Source organism: Leiobunum rupestre, chromosome 6 (assembly GCF_980474605.1).
Source record: "Leiobunum rupestre chromosome 6, qqLeiRupe1.1.hap1, whole genome shotgun sequence".
In the NCBI taxonomy this organism is placed as follows: domain Eukaryota; kingdom Metazoa; phylum Arthropoda; class Arachnida; order Opiliones; family Sclerosomatidae; genus Leiobunum; species Leiobunum rupestre.
Window position 1 is genome coordinate 15,566,573 of NC_143389.1, and position 17,194 is coordinate 15,583,766.

Sequence of the window (17,194 nt, forward strand, 5' to 3'; positions counted from 1 at the left end):
TATGCTGAGGTTAAAACATTTAGTCACTGAGAAATAGTTTTCATCAATATTCCATCATTAATGCGGTTTCATGTCTAACATATTTTTCAAATGGAATTTAAGATAGACAGGGTGGGGGTGAAAATGTTATAACATTTGGTTAACAAAAAGAAACGTGGCTAACTTTCGAACAATAAAAGACGAACTAAACCTTTAAATAGCGTCTTTGTAAAGGTACAAAAATAGGAACAAAACTATGGCAGAGGTATCGCCATCTGTTAAACATCTTGTATAGTTTTATGGCGGTACATTCAAATATACTTTTCAATTATATAACATGCATACGTTTTTGACTAATATATATATACATGTATATAATAACAGAAAATAGGGGACGAGATCAAATAAAGTGAAATCACTAATACTGTTCATCCCAAACTGCTTAATGGGTGATTTTGGAAATGAGGATTAAATAGTTTAGGAGCCGATTAACGCTGCCTACTTTAATCAAGGCCCGTGCGCCATAGAAATCTTTGATTTTTTGTTGGCAATTAAAGTTGCAGTATTCTTCCGCCGCGAGCGCTGTCCCTGGAACTTGTGTGACGTCGTATATTTTCCAACTAAATTTAAACGCCGGTTTTGGAGGGAGTTCTGAGTAGGTTCGTCTGATTTTTTGGTGTTTTGGTACAACCGTTGTTTACGAGTGCAGAATGTAATATTATGAATCTTTCAATTGTTCATATTCTAAGGTTTATACCATATAAAACCGTATTTTCTATCTTTATAAAATAACTGAAGAGGTGGTACACTGCACTGTATACAAATGATATCTTTGAAATATGAATAGCAACTAGCCAAGGCTTCAGTATGGTTGAATGCATTGTACCTGGTTGTGGTGAAAGTGAGAAAAAGAGGAAAAAAATGCAAAAGGAAAATGATGGAAAGCGCGTTAGTTTTCATATATTGCAAAGACAGCAAATAATGGATTCAGTCAATTTTTCTTGCACGTGATTGTGATGATATTAGCAAATACGTTACGGAAATTGCTGGCAATGGATAAACCAAAGTGTGTAGCCGACATTCTAAAGATGATGAAAGTACCAACTGTGATAACCTTTTGCGATAAGAATTGGCGTAATACGAATTCAATTAAAGTCTGTAATATGTTAAAAACTCAGAAAACGACCTGAAGTGAAAATATATTATCATCACCTCATTTTAGTCTTTCACCTATGACCAATCAAATTAATGGATCCATTTTACGGAAAGAAAACGTTACTACTAAAGGAAAAAGATCCGCAAGGCTAGAACACTTGCCCACTTCCACTACTCCTATTGAAAACCCAAGGGAAATGAAAATTCCGAGGTGGTACGAAGATCATTTCTAAATTTTGATAGTGATACACTAGAGAATTCAAATTGAGCCAGAGATAAATTAAAAAGAGCTCGAGACACCAATGACCTCAGGAAACAGTCCACCATTTTCACGTAAAATACTTTTACTCTAGATGACCAAAAACAAACACCCGAGGTTTCCCAGATACCAACGAACCGTAGCTTATGAACGAAATCATGATTTTAATTTGGACAAGTTAACTAAAAAACGCGTTTTTGAAGTTAGCGATGATTCGAGTAGAATTTACCTTTTAACGTTATTAATGTGGTAAAAGCCCAAAACATTTAACTGCTTATCCCAAATAAGGCATGCTAAAAATCAAAACTAGAAAAACGCTTTTTCGAAAGTAGCAATGATTCTCGCAAAATTTCATCTGTTGACGAAATTAATGTTCCCGTACCTGGAATTAAATATTACCGTATCTGAAAAAGGAAAAGTTCCTGACCTGAAAAATAAAAATAAGCCGCTTCTAAAGACGCTACAACACAAACATTTCAAAAAACTCGGAAGAGAGTCTGCAAATTTTCAAACAGGTAAACTTAGTAGAAATGTTTTCAAATTAAAAAAATTAAATTTTAAAAATGAGTAAAACAATTTCCACTCTCACAGCGACAGCGAAAAAGCTGAAAGAAGGCGGCCAAATGAAGAATATATTAAACTTAGGAAATTTTTTGGAAGATGCTAATAGTTCCGAGGGTGTAAAAGCAAAGTTTCTTGTGGAGCAAATACTTGCCTACGGCATAAAAAGACCGGTTTATAAAGAATCAACTTTAAGTGTAAAAATGAACTACTACCAATATTAACTTATAATAAACCATTTGAAAATACGCTTTTATCATGACCTCTTTGGGTTATCCCGCCTAATCAAGTTTAAATTTATGGATGACCTCTTAAACAGGTCCAGGGGAGAGAGAGCCATCTCGAGACATAAAAGCGAAAAAACATGAAGTCGAGTTTCTTAAAGTCCCCCCCCCCTATCGAGGCTGTATTTTCATCAAATCGGCACTCCACGTGTACGATTAACAAAAGTAGGCTCGAGAACTTTATAATACAATCAAAATAAAAGTTTAAAAAAGGAAAACAATTACTATCTTCACTGCTCTCGCGAAGAAGCAGACGCTATAATATTTGTTCACGCTCAACACATTTCTCGAGTAGCACCCAATCCTACAGTTGTCCATCGAAACAATGATACAGATGTATTGATAATAATTCTAGCTCCATGTCATAGATATAAAGCCTATATTCGGGAGGAGCTTGTCCATTCACGTTGTAACAATCTTTTTTCGTTGATATCAACAAATAACAGGATAAACTCGGTTTTGAATTAGGTTTAGCTTTACTAGGCCTTCACGGGATCGGACTATATGTCGGCGTTTTTACGCATAGGCAAACTTAGAACACTGACATTTCTTGATAAGTCTCAAGAGTACCTGACTGCAGTTGGAAACCTGGGAGATTATGAAAAGCTCTCTTATTTTAAAGTAAAACCCTTGCAAACGTTTGTTTTAATGAAAATTACACCCACAAAATCTCTAGTTACACCTTTAAAGCAAAACGTGTTGACCCAGTAATGTAACCTCTTTCATAATCATCTTTTAGGGAGCACATCAAAACAACGAACTTCGTGACTCGTTCTTGGAAACACACTAAAGAAGCATATCCAAACCAATGGAACCCATCGGGGCATGGATGGCGCTTAATGGAAAATGTGCTTAATAAAAAAAGGTTTAGAGGTGAACAGATACCCTCCGTTGTTACAAATGAGCTGGATGGGGCGTTTTAAGAAGATATTAATCCATATTCCGAATGAGAGTCGGAGGATTCCGAAACTAATATTGAAGATTAAACTGAAACCAACCAATACATTTGTAAGTACAAATAGTTTCTAGTCAATAACTATAATGAATGTTACCCAGATAAGAAAACCATGTACCTTAGTAAAGAAGAACTTCTTGAAAGAAATTCAATAATTTTGTTCATCTTAAGTGATTATCTTAATCGTTCGGAATTTGTTACAGTTCTGGGCTAAGAAATATTTTAAATCAGTTATGTAAACCTATTTAAAACCACGAATGTGTCTCATAGAATATATTTGAAGGGTAACATCGAAAACATCTTCAAAATCTGTGAACACATTTAAATTAGAAAATATGTTTCCCAAAGTTCTTAAGTCTTGTTTCGTTTAAAGTACATAGTGAGTGCCGTTTTAAAAAACCTCACCCTGGTAGCTAAACGAAGAAACGATTGGTGTGAATGATAAAATTTCAGAGCTTTACTTTAACAATTAAATGCATCGCCACTTGCTTCGAGCTGCTAAACCAATTTTTTGTATTTCGCTTTCAGCAGACCTTCTATCCTTAAACGCTAAAGGCCCAAGTTCTCAAATTAGGACCATTTTTAACGCTCTCACTGGCTCATTTTCTCACCTAGAAACCACTTTTAAACCTTTGGCACTCAAAAAGGGCATTAAACCCTTAGTGGCTCCTGGACTGTCATTCCAAAAATAAACAGAAACCAAATCATGTTTTTTTTTATTTTAAGCCTTGTTTAATTTCAAAAATTAGTTTAAATGAATTGATAAAAAAATGCAAATTATTTGAAAAATATTATTTTTGGTTTAATTTCAAATAAGTAAGAGAATTTTTACTGCAAAAACGAGAGCAGTTTCGAGGAAAACCACAAAAAAAAACAAATTTGATATCTATATAGGATAAAAGAATTATTATCATGATTCTACTGTTTTATTATCCTAGATTTCTAAGAACATAATCCAAACTTTTTGTTATCAATATTAAACAATTAAAACGCCTCATTTAAAGTTGCGTGTATCTGGTTACTTACGTGGTCATTAAGTAGCTTCCATCTTTTTTGAAGGGTGACTCCTGATAAAACAGAATAACTAAAAAATACATTAAATAATTATTTAAAGACAATAATTCTTGAGATTATACGCTATTATAACGCCAGATACGAAGTCGAAAATTTTAATAAAGAACTCGCTAAAAATAGTATTTTCAAGTGTATTTCAATTTACTTAAAAATACATTGTTGTCGAAATCTGACCCAATTTAAGTAGACATTACTTCTTTTGAAGTGAGATTTCAGGGAATGTATCTATAATTATAATAATAATAATAATCAGCTAGGCTAATACCCAAAGCACCACCTTAGGCCCAAGTCATCTAGCGACTTTTAATTCCTCTTAACAGGTGGTCGGGTATTTAATAATGTATTATCTATGATTCATTGGACAATGTTTTCTGAAATTATAATTTATAAATTGAATAATTCATTACCAGTAAAAATGAACACTTAAAATTTATTTATTTACACTTAGTGGGAAAAAATGCTGAGATGGTTTTACCCTAATCTACATCTCGGTCTGCCAGAATGGTATTATCCTTAACAGCCAGACAATTGACCAATATCTTATAATTTTCCTTAAAGTATGTTTTTCGAGGTATAGAACTATACGTGGAAGGCGTTTTCCTTTCACCGCCCTCTCGTGACGGTTCAAAATTACATCATGGTACACGGGAATCGTAGCAGTGAATTATTAATAATGGGATAAATGTCTTCTTTATCTTATTATATAAACCAAATTTATTAATTATTTTACTTTCAGACGCGTGATGTAACGAAACGTAACTACATGTATTAAAAATAACGAGTATCCTTTTTGTAAATGGAATACGATTATGGCTGTAGAAATAATTGAATTATTATCAATTTGACGACCATATTGTATGTTAATTGACAAATAAATATGCAGTGTACACAGCGTAATAAATTATAACTTGGTGATAAAAACTTACGTTACATTTCCATTTCGTCTGACATATTCCAAAATTAATTTAGATGTAGTCGATAAGAAATCGTCGACTGTAACCTGATAAGTTAAATTAATTAAACACTATACAGGGTGTCCACTAAAAAGATTCAGAGCTAATGATTGAAAGCTATTTTTCTAGGAATTTAATATTTTCGGATCGCATCGGAAATTAGGTGATACCAAACTCAATGACCTTGAGCCATGTCCTGAGGGGTGTTCAAAAACTATCTCGAGAACTGTTAAGCTTAGAGACTCGGCTCCAATAAGAGAGGTGTGCGCTATCGCATTTTAGGCGGAACTAATGTTATTTGTCCCTTAGGAAGCTAAGAAACTATGGAGAACGTGTTTGAGTGTAAACTTAGCTAAATTCAGAAATATTTCAATATAAACAGGCTCGCAACAAAATAACAGCTTCCTAAAAAATAAACTCTTAACTTAGAAAGAGAATGATGATAATATTTTAAAATTCATATAATTTACAGATCTAATTGTTCTTGGAAATATTACTTTTTTTCACCAGTTTTGTTTAGTCTTTATGAACATTGTTTCAAACAATAAGTAGTGGCCTAACAAAAATCTAGTTCCAAAAGTACAAATTTAAGAGATAAACTCCAAATAGCAAACCGGTTTTGCCATTAAGGGTTCATAAGTATATTTATTCGAGTTCTGATTACTCTCGGAAAGCTACTGAAATGAGAAATAAGTAATTGATGAATTACGAAAGCATGAATACATTTGAGTTTTTCATGTATAATTTATTCTCTCATCTGGGTTTTAATTGTTAAAACTTAAAATCCAAAGAGTCTGACATTTTGGTAAAACGTTTTAACGTACGATTTTAAGTCGTTGCATTTTATTGCTCCTTGTTTGTAGAATTTCTAAACAAATATTCCAACGTCAGCATTGATCTGAACACGGTTTTCGATTACATCCACAATAATTTATGCTTCCTAGAACAATCAAAACAGGGTTTTCTACCACCTTAAAAATTTACAATAATTCGTGCTACGTGGAAATTATATAAAACACAATTTACTAGTACGTGGTTTCAAATGTTTCGGAAAAGATATTTCAACATTATCACGGGGTATTGAAAATTCAAATAATACAAAAATAAATCATTTCACACTTAAATAATTTTTTTAGTCTTTATCTTAGCCTCTCATTGAATTCCGTTAATTTAACACTGGAAGGTTAATGTTATGGAATTGAAAATCTGGGATTTCTTCTGTTTTAGTTTTAAAATACGACACAATCAGCAAAACTGAATCATATATAAGAATACAGAGTGTTTTAAACCAACTACGTAAGTCAACTTTGACGTCAGTGCTTTTCGACTAACCAAATTAGTGAATAATTTTACTATTGTTAATTAAAATTTGTTCTGCAAAAAGGACATTCTGATCTATACTTATTCCTCAGTTGTAACTTATTTAAAAACAACAGATTAACTTATTAAAACCATGTTTTACTAAAAATTAAAGTAATTCTACAAAATATATTAAAATTTTACTTATTTCGTATATTGTAACAAAGATTTTATTTAACTCTACGTTGTACTAGATTCCGATCAATATAAAAAGTAACTCTTACCCATCATAGGCTATGAACAGCAATTGCCAATCTGTTAACACAATTCTTTAAATAAATACTGATTTTATATACTTTTTTGGCCAAATCGAATGCGTATAACAGATTGCTACATGTATCTGATATTCAATTTTTATATTACGTGCATAAAACCCATTAAAAGTATAATCAATAACCTCAACTTTTAGCTTCAAGCTCCAAACAAAAAATATATATCACGTGCTAGACGCAGATTTTCTGGCATCTTTTGTTTTTCTAGGCAACATCTGTTGTATCTCGCGCATTAATCGTTGATTGTTATTATTGGCACCAACTGTTATTCGATCGAAACGAGCCACGAAGGAATAACTTGGAATGGTTAAACATTTTTAAGACATACATGTTCTTTGAAAGAAAAACTTCGTAAAAGACATAAATTTAAAATTAATATTTTTTTAGTAGAAAAATCAGAACTTAATATTCTTTCTTTTATTTAAAAAATGTATGAAGTTATATATATATATATATAAAACAGTAAGAGGAACGGTAAAAATATCTTAGTATAGTTCGTCATTTCCAAATATACGGAAAATTCTAAAATTTAAAATATATATTTAGTAAAATTTTAAATTACCTTACGTTAGATAATTTCACAGATTTCAAATACATTTTTTAGTCACAAAATAATTGGTTATCAGTACCATGGTTATTCAAATTTCGCATCGTACGTTCCATTGAAGGTGGGTTTTTTAAGGTACAATAAAATAATTTCCTATTTCTAGAGTTGTGAGTGCTACAATTAAAAGACAAGAAGTTTAAAATCTCTGTAGAGATTAATTAATTAAACGATGTATGAATTTTATTTCGCATTTGATCAGGCTTGATTTTATCGAATCTAAGTTTAATAATATTTTTGTGCCATGAAAATTATTATTACAAAGATAAATGCATTTTTAAAGAACCTTTTCGATTTTTAAAATATTTGTGTTACAAGTACCGCTGTAAATAATGGAACAATATAAAATAGACGACATAACTAGGGAATTAAAAAGGGTTTGAAAACAATTACTAGACTTTAAATATTTTGACAGTTATAAACCAATACCAACTATCCTTTGGCTTTTAAGAATCAACGTGAGTTTGATATGTCAATTTACTATCGAAATAAAAGCCTAAATCTTTCGTTGAATTATCTCGGTGTAGTATTTAAGAGTTGGTTTCGTAATCGTATAAAATTGTATTTGTTTTCCGAGAAAAGGACACTATCACAGTTTTATCTTCATTAATGGGCAAATTGTTGTCAAGAAACCAATTATTAATCCTATAATCAAATCTTGTTGGAGTTGGATACAATCTAACGGTTGACGAATAATCTTCATTAATTTGTGATCATCAGCCTCAAGCATAGAGGTCTTGACTACAGAGCAAATATCAAAAATGTAAATATTGAACAGCAACGGCCCTAATGAGGAGCCCTGAGGGATACCACGTACATGTAGTATCGGATAAGAGCTGTTCGAGATTTTCCGTTGCACTTAATGCAGTTCATTCGTTCTTTGATATAGTCGCCACACCACTCGAGAATGGAACCGGAGATGCCGTAAGCTGAGTGTTTCCGAAGGAGACGTGTATGTATATATATATATATATATATATATATATATATATATATACAATTAAATTATCTCCTTTTCCAAAAGAAAACTTAGAACCGGCTAAACCAATTTAAAGTGATTGTAGACCATTGGACCGAAATCCCATTCGTCCGAATGTACCATTCAACCGAATTCCAATCGACCGAAAACCGGGTTTTGCGCGGTTTTCATACAATATACCGTTAGTGATACATATTTATATATCGTAGGTTACGTGACGATAGTATATCTAATTTGGACTAAACTATGTCTTAAATATTTATTATTTCGTACCGACGTGTATTTTTAGACCTTTTTCCCTTGAAATTTGATATTTTCCGGGTTTAATTTTGGAAAATAACCTTGATAAGACCCGACGTGAAATAGTTGCCTACCATATCTAACCTAACCCAACCCAACCTGAACTAACCTAACCTAACCTAACCCAACCTAACCTACCCGAAGTGAAAACGAACCAGATTTAAATTTCCCATTCAACTGAATCCGGCCATGTTGAGCTATAAATGAAAATACTTTTCGGTTCAATGGGATTCGGTCAAACGGGATTCGGTCCAATAGTATACAACCATTTAAAGTGCATTGAAAATTTTGGTAAAGTGAAGAAAGTTAAAAATCGGTGTTGGTCCATTTGATCGAAAAATATGTGATCAACAGTCGATCATTATACGTTGCAATTGATCGAAATTCCATTTGATCGAATTCCATTTGTCATTTGTTTCATAAGATCGAACCTTCAAATGATCGAATACTATTTGATCGAATTCAAAAGTATTTATAGTACCAGTTGGTATATTTTTATTTTACCGAATGTCAATATGAAGTGCAGAAGGAATAATGATGGAATAATTCATTGCTTAAGTGCAGAAGGAATAATGGTGGAATAATTCATTGCTTTAACTGTATTAAGCCACAAAGATGAAGAGATTTTTACTTTATACACTATATGATGGAATTTTTTATGACATCGACGATAACGGCCCGTTGTTTTTGATATATATAAATAGGGTCAGGTCAGTTTAGGTTAGGTTAGGTTGATGTACGCGCGCCGTAGACGCGTATGCACCGTTGTATACGAGGGGTCTGATCACGTTCACGGCTCTTCTACTGCTAAAAATTAGTTACAGAGTTCGTTTTTTTAATAGGTCTTTCTATTAAATATGTCCGAGAGAATATTTTGTTTTCTACGTCACGGCGCTCAGGTTTTTTTCTGTATATTATTTTCCTTTAGTACAGTTTAAAGAAATAATAATTATTCATAGAGTCTACTGTATCTCATTCTGACTAGATGTTGCCTTTTCGATTTACTCCCAAAAACTAGTAGTTTTACCCTACAGTAGCTTTCGATCAAATTTCGTTCGATCAAATGTCATTCGATCAAATGGAAATTCGATCAAATGGGACCCGTTCTATCATTTGGTAATCGATCAAATAGACTCAAAGCCATTAAATAGTCACCCACAAAAAAATGTTTTTTAGTCTACAGCTTTAGTCTGCAACACCTATGGACTGCATTGTATAAAGGATGATAAAATTAGCGAATAAGTAGATTAGTCCATTATGAAAAGGGATAATAAAGCTAAACCCTAAACAAATTTGAAGAAATTTAAAAACTTACTAATAGCCCGTACCGATAGGTCTTCGACCAAACCAAAAGACTCGAAACTCGGACCAAATAGTGAATAATTAAATTATATTAAATAAAATAGCCAGAAATTCCAACGGTAGACCGGTTTCGTCCTATTTGGGACTCGTCAGTACCGTGCGGGAAATCTGGCTTGCGACTATAACACCGAATAGAGAAACTTAACCTTAATATTAAAAAATTCAAAACGAGTTCCGTAGCTTTATTATCCATTTTCATAATGGACTTATCTACTTATTCGCTAATTTTATCATCCTTTACAATGCAGTCCATAGGTGGTTCCTTTTTACTTAACATTGCGTAAATACTAATATCCACCACTCTCCCCCTATTCAGCTTTCCGTTGCTATGCAACTCGTTTTAAATTTTTAATATTTAGGCTTACATGTAGTTTCTCTTTTCGGTGTATTAGGGTAGAAGTTTCACTTGTTACTCTGGTGGGTTGTTTTATCATTTGCTGAAATGATGCTAGTCATTTTTGTAATAATTTGGTTTTTGACTCAGTAGATTTCGCAATTGAAGTCACCATTAATGATAATTTTTGGGTCTGATTTAAGTGTGAGAAAAGAAACAATGTTTTTAATATCTTGATGATAATTTTTGAGTCCTGAGATGCAGAGGCCTAAGGTGGTGCCTTCGTTATTAGCCTAGCAGTTTATTATTATTATTATTATTATTATTATAAGGAGGGTAATAGCATATACCTATTTTTAGAGGGATTGTATTTTTTCATATAGTGTGCAACTAAATTCAATAAGCTTGACTTCCTTAGACCCCTGAGTTTGTTTAATGCTCATGGTAAGATTTACTTTATAGTATAAACAGACACTTCCACCTCCACTTTTTATTCGATCTTTTCTGAGTAAATTATATCCATTAATATTAACTATTACATCCGGTATTTCAGGGGATAACCATGTTTCGGTTACACCCAATATGCGAGATTTATGATTAGGGATGGCATACTTTGAGTCATCTAAGAGCGGGATCATTTATCCTATATGTTTTTGGGGTGAATATGGTTTGTAATTAATTCAGGATTTAGATTTGGTTGTCACACTTCATCAGTATCCAATAAGTAAGTTATTTTCATACGATATCGTTGTATCCTTTATTGGCTTGGCCAATTTTCAAGGTCAAATATAATTATGTTAGCGATTTTTTTTCAGAAACTTTTGAGGTATCTATGAACTTCTCGATTCCCAACTCTTCCGGATGTTCAATTATGTTTTGGGAGGTTGTATTTTTGGGGCAATTTGATAAGCTTTACTTGTATGTTAGTAACTGGGATAACTTCAGTCCATTTTGTTGCATGTTAGTTCCATATATTTTCTTGTTATCACCATGATTTGCCCGCAGCTCGTGACATGAGATTGAAATAGCCCAAGTGTCTGAATTCAGAATAATTTGTTCGTCAGTTGAGCTATTTAGGATGAAGCACTTCATTCTATTGATCTCCATGCCATATAGACCACAGCTACGAATATAGGGCTAAAGTTGCTTTGAATACAGCCGCAAAGTTGCTCCTCACAACGTCGAGCTACTCATTACGAGACAGTGTCACGAAATAAAACACCTATTACACCCTGCTGGAAACTTGGGAAAGGACCGTCTGGGCTCTCCAAATTTCTGAGGTGTGATTTAGTGGCACTAAAAATCATAATATTATAATCCATCGTTAATTCATGCAGCTCTTTCCCTCAGAAGACGTCCTTGAATATTTCAATATTAAAATCGCAAGTATAAATTCTACCGCTTTTATTTCTCTCACGCCCAAAGGTGGGCATTTCATGAACTTTTGATGTTCATTCACTCACTAGTTGGAGCAATACCACCTTAAGTCAGCAGCTAACTAAATTAAATAAGAAAAAACTTTTATCATCCTCCAAAATCTTTGTATGAGTACATAGTCCAAGTCGTAATACCTATTTAAGTAAGAACGATCGCGCTCTTTTGGTAGGAATGGAAAAATAACAGTTCGTTTCGGGATCTTAAACCGAATTCCCGGCGTGAACGGTCGCGTGATACCTTTATCACTTCAAACCTTAGGCGATGTGGGTTCATTTTAGTATTTAAGACCAAATATCTCAAATATGTTAATATTTATGCGAAATATGTCAAATGGAAAAACTGTTAGCCAATATTATAAGTTGATACGGGAGATAACACTAGGAAGAATTTTTCTGGTCAAAAGATTTATCCTTTTTTTCGTTAACAGTGGTATTTCGTAGCTTGAACGAATATCGTTTTTTAAGTCCCAATCGATATTTGTGAGATCATTTTTCTGGTCACTAATTGTTTTCAAAGCGTGAAATATAGAGAGGGGGGTGTCCCGCTGGTAATTGAGAATTTCATTCTCAATCACCAGAAGGACACAAAGCTGTAGCTTGGCTCCCGCCGTTCCCTCCGTTCACCCGCGCCTCTCCCCCATCTCAATCACCAGAATTTCTAATCACCAGATTCTCGTTCACCCGCGCCTCTCCCCCTTAATCACCAGAATTTCTAATCACCAGATTCTCGTTCACCCGCTCTCCCGTTCCTCCCTTAATCACCAGAATTTCTAATCACCAGATTCTCCCGTTCCTCCCTTAATCACCAGATTCTCTCTCTCGTTCACGGGTTGCTTTCCCCCATCCCCATTCTCCAAAATTAGTTTTGCTCGCGCAGATATCTGGAGATTAGATTTTTACCCGTTTGCTTATCGCTTCAGAACTCCTTAATTTCTATTCTCTAGGCAATAAAAACAAGAAATATACATTTCCAATTTTATTTTACTTTTAATTACATGATTGCGTAAAACAGGTTCTAATATTAGACCGACAATATAAATAACGCGTTTAAATCGCATTTTATCAATATAAAAAAAATTAACTCGATCTTCGTAAGGAATATGTACAATTTCATTTAATGGGCTGAAACGAACTACCTTCTGCAAGTGCGGTTTGTATAAATAATTTTAATAAAAGTTCTACCTCACCACGTCTGACCGGAGGAGATATGAAATCGTCATCCTCCAGTGCCGCTGCCCTTGGCGGTGCCGGGATCTCCCATTCTTGCGAAAGGTACTTTTTTTCCGATGGTGAATTATCCCTCGACGGACAGTGTGGAAAGAATCTAGCATGTTCCCATTCTGGTACGTCTCCTGATTCCCATCCTTCTAATACGCCATGGCACTTGTAACATCGTACTTCATCACCCCGCTGAATATAGTAGAATCCAGCCTTCGCTAGTTGTTCCTTAGTAACGTGCGGATTTCTCCAGTGACGAAAAGTTTCAAGTCGATACGCTTCGATGTCCATACTGTAAACTGATAGTTTCTATAAGCTATTGTCAACATTCTTAAGCCTAATTGGTTAAGCCTAAATTTCAATAAATGTTTTTCTATTTATTTTGGTTAGACTCTAAGACTATTTGACTAGAATCTAAGTCTATTTACTTCAATTTAAACAAGGCCTAATTTCCCTCTACAGTAAAATAATAAAGTCACTTACTTTTACGGAAATCCTTAAGCCTTTGCCTGTAAATAGAGTCGAGAAGGCGGGGTACGGAGCGCGAAAATCTACGTGTCTCTTCTCGATGAGGTCCAGGAACTAAAAGAACGCTGAGTCGTATATCTAGAGATCAAATAACATTCGAAACTTCAAGTAAATCCTGATTTCTCATTGGCTGAAACCAATTGACGTCACGGGAGATTGTAAAATGTAACCAAAAATAGAGGTTACTGCTCATCGGTTAGCGATAAAAAATTCGTCACGTGTTAAATTAGCCAAATTAGAATAGCTGAAAATACATTGCGCTTACTTCGCACTAATTTTCTTCTGATACAACTTTGATAAAAATTAATCCTGTTTCGGGGAACCCACAGGAGGAAATCTTAGAGACTATTAACTCGGTAGAATACACTATTTTAGCAATTGCAATTGCATATAATCCTTGTTATTGTAATGTTTGATATATACTGAAATGATTATTGTTGGATAGGAAAATAAAAGAATCGTGATAAATGTTAATTTTTTTATTATAAAATAATTGGGACGATGAGTAGTATCCTACTGGAATGTATTTCGCCCTCATCGTCCCAATATAATTGATGTTCCAAGACTTGAAGAAGCATCCGGGGGCCGCCCTTTGGCTCTCCCACCTCAAGGCTAACAGAACAATACATAAAATTTTAACTTTAGTACAGTATAAATAATTCGTGAAATTTAATTTATTACCTTATTCTAATCTCAAATTTAATTGAATCATCGCTCGCGCTTTGCATTACTATCCCCTTCAATTCTTCAATTCTACATGAAGAAAATTAAAATCTAAAATTTTTGTTCTAAAAGTTATTTAAATCTTAAAATAATATTTACCTCATTTTTGATTTCGTTTTCGTTTTGCTCCAAGCAAAGAAAAAGGTTGGAATAATTTGTTCTAATTTTTTTACTCCCTTTTTATACCATTTTCCATCCCCACCAATTCCTAGCCCCTATATCCTATCTCCTTTTTTCCGTGATGAAATCTAAGTTAGTGAGTGAGTGAGTGTGGAATCTATTCAGTGTGTAAATAAGTGGGTAAAGTCGGTAAATTTTTCCATTGGTTAAATAGTGTTCGTAGATAATTAATTTCGTGCGACTGGGAATTTCCACCATCTTCCTCTTAGCGTACGTCACGAGAAGATGGTTTAGGTTCGTGCAAAGTCTAACAAATTTACAGATAAGAGTCCGCATTGTAGTACGTTCTTGCATCGGACTGGTTGACTTAACGAAATTCTGAAAAAAAAGGGTAAGCGATTTTCAATAAAGAGTCTTTTTTTGTTACGTTTTAAAGTATTTATTAAGAGTGAAAAAGTTACATAGGAAAAATTGTTTACAATTGTTTTTTTTTCGAGTACATGAGTTTATATTATTAAATAAAATGGCAGAGTCAAATTTCAATCTTTTTTATCATTATAAGACCCAAAGCTAACTAAATCCCTGTTAAATAATCTAAGGCAATGTTTTTTTCACCAATCTTATTTTGCGTGCACTAAAGATATTTTGTTAATTATGGGTAGAAAACATCTTTCAATGGTTCAAGACGGTAACAGATTTCAATGACTTTTAGAAAGTACTTTAAATAGAACGTACAGGAATAATGCAATAATATATTTCTACCAATGTTTTGTTTTCATGCTAGATTGCGTAAACCACCCCCGTTGTCCTAACTAGTATACCAATACTTTCTGATTCTATTTTAATTTTTTTGTTTTTGGATGGTTTATTTTATTCGAAAGTAAATGGTTTGGCGCTCGTAGAAGTGCGCTCATGTTTTCGAGAGAGGTCGGGTCATATCTCTAAAAGATACCAGATAGCGTGGGAATATATTGTTTTATCCTCTGGAACCGGATTTTTTCCAGTCAGTCACCATACCTCTCTCTCTAGCTAATGGATTTGCCAAATTCGATGTGATGATATTTCTAGCATGATTTGCGAAAGATAAAAATATCTTGCTGTCGTTTTTTTCCCAATTTTTGGAAAACTTTTGGTAGTACGTTTTTGTACTCTGTCCTTTAGTTCTATGCAAAATATACATAACGCAATATTCGCCGCAAACGTTACTAGTTAGTCCTTGCAATCGTCTTTTGCTAAATGTCCACGTCTTACACATTGAATTTAAATATTTTCTGATTGGGGGTAAAAATGGGGGAAGCCCCATTGAATCAAAATAGAACCCCCGTTTTCGGCCATCGACGTAGACGCAAATCCAATGAGAACCTGTTTCTCCCCTTTTATCAAAATTAATGATAAGCGATTGCGGATATTTCACCATGGGTTTTAAATTATCTGAAGAAAAAACGCCTAAAAAGTTCGGTGTTTTATACAGTGCCTGAGATAAGTCCACGTTTGTCGTAGTCATTTTAATAGTCTCGAATAATGTTCCTATTTTTATCTATCTGTAAACAAGATTGAAATTCAGCGTACACGATAACGACCGTAGAATCTTTTAAAGGGGTACCAAATCCTAAATCTAAACGTAGTTGCCCTCTCTTTACGGGGTTCCAAAACGTGACGTCACTGGCCGAATTGTCGGGGGTTAAATCAAAAGCATATAGGGCAAAGCCTAGAGGAAAGTGAGCCAACGCGATGTGATTTCCCTCGTCTTGGTAGAGTATCCCAGATCCCGAGAATAGCGAATGATAGGCTAGCGTAAATTGTTTACTATTAAAATTAGGGGTCAACGCTTTCGAAGGGATTTGTTCGTTATCAACGTATAGAGCCAAATAATTTAGGTCGAAATTTTCAAAATTATAAGGATTAGACTTAACGGAGCCCTTATACGCTTTGTTGGTGGCTAAACCAATAATGACTCTGTTGGGCATCGGACCTAAGAATATATTGTCAAAACTATCGTTCTGAATAGAACTAGCCAATGTTTTAACTTTAATTTCGGTACGAGTAAAGGGATATTTGGCATTGCTACGTAATAATCCTTGCTGATGGGCTAATAAAATTTTAGGCATAATTTTAACTTTACGTACAATTAGAGCAGCGTCTATAAATTCGACTTTATACGCGTCGACAGTGTCGCTAAAAAGGGTAAAATTATCGCTATTTCTAGTGAGTGAAACCTTAAGTTGTACGCCATTAATTAAATATTTGTTGAAATTTAAAATGTCACAAAAATTGTTCCCGTAAAGTTCAATTTCTTTTGATTCAGCGGCTAGAGTCTGACGTTTTATGAATCCGGCGTTTGTTATCAGATCCATACTTCCAGCCGTGTCATCGTACCATCCAGATGTCGCAAGGTGAGTGTTTTTTGCATCGTACCCAAAGTTGAGCAAGGTTTCGATATAGGCCCTATAGGGGTAATTTGAGGCCGATGGTGAAACCGTCGTATCATTGAGTTTCACTTCGCATTGTTTGAATAGCGAATGCAGAGAATTGTTCACGAGCGAAACGTTAGACCCCGCATCCAAGTTGTCACCGTTGGTCTTGACAATTTTGACTTTACAATATATCATTGTCATTGCCAAATCTGTGTAAGAGTCTCCCGTACCCGGTACCACGAATTCGATGATAGAACTGCTGTCGATAAATGAAATTGGCTTACACCATACCGTTTGACCTTTTTCAACGTTGAGTTGAGTTGGT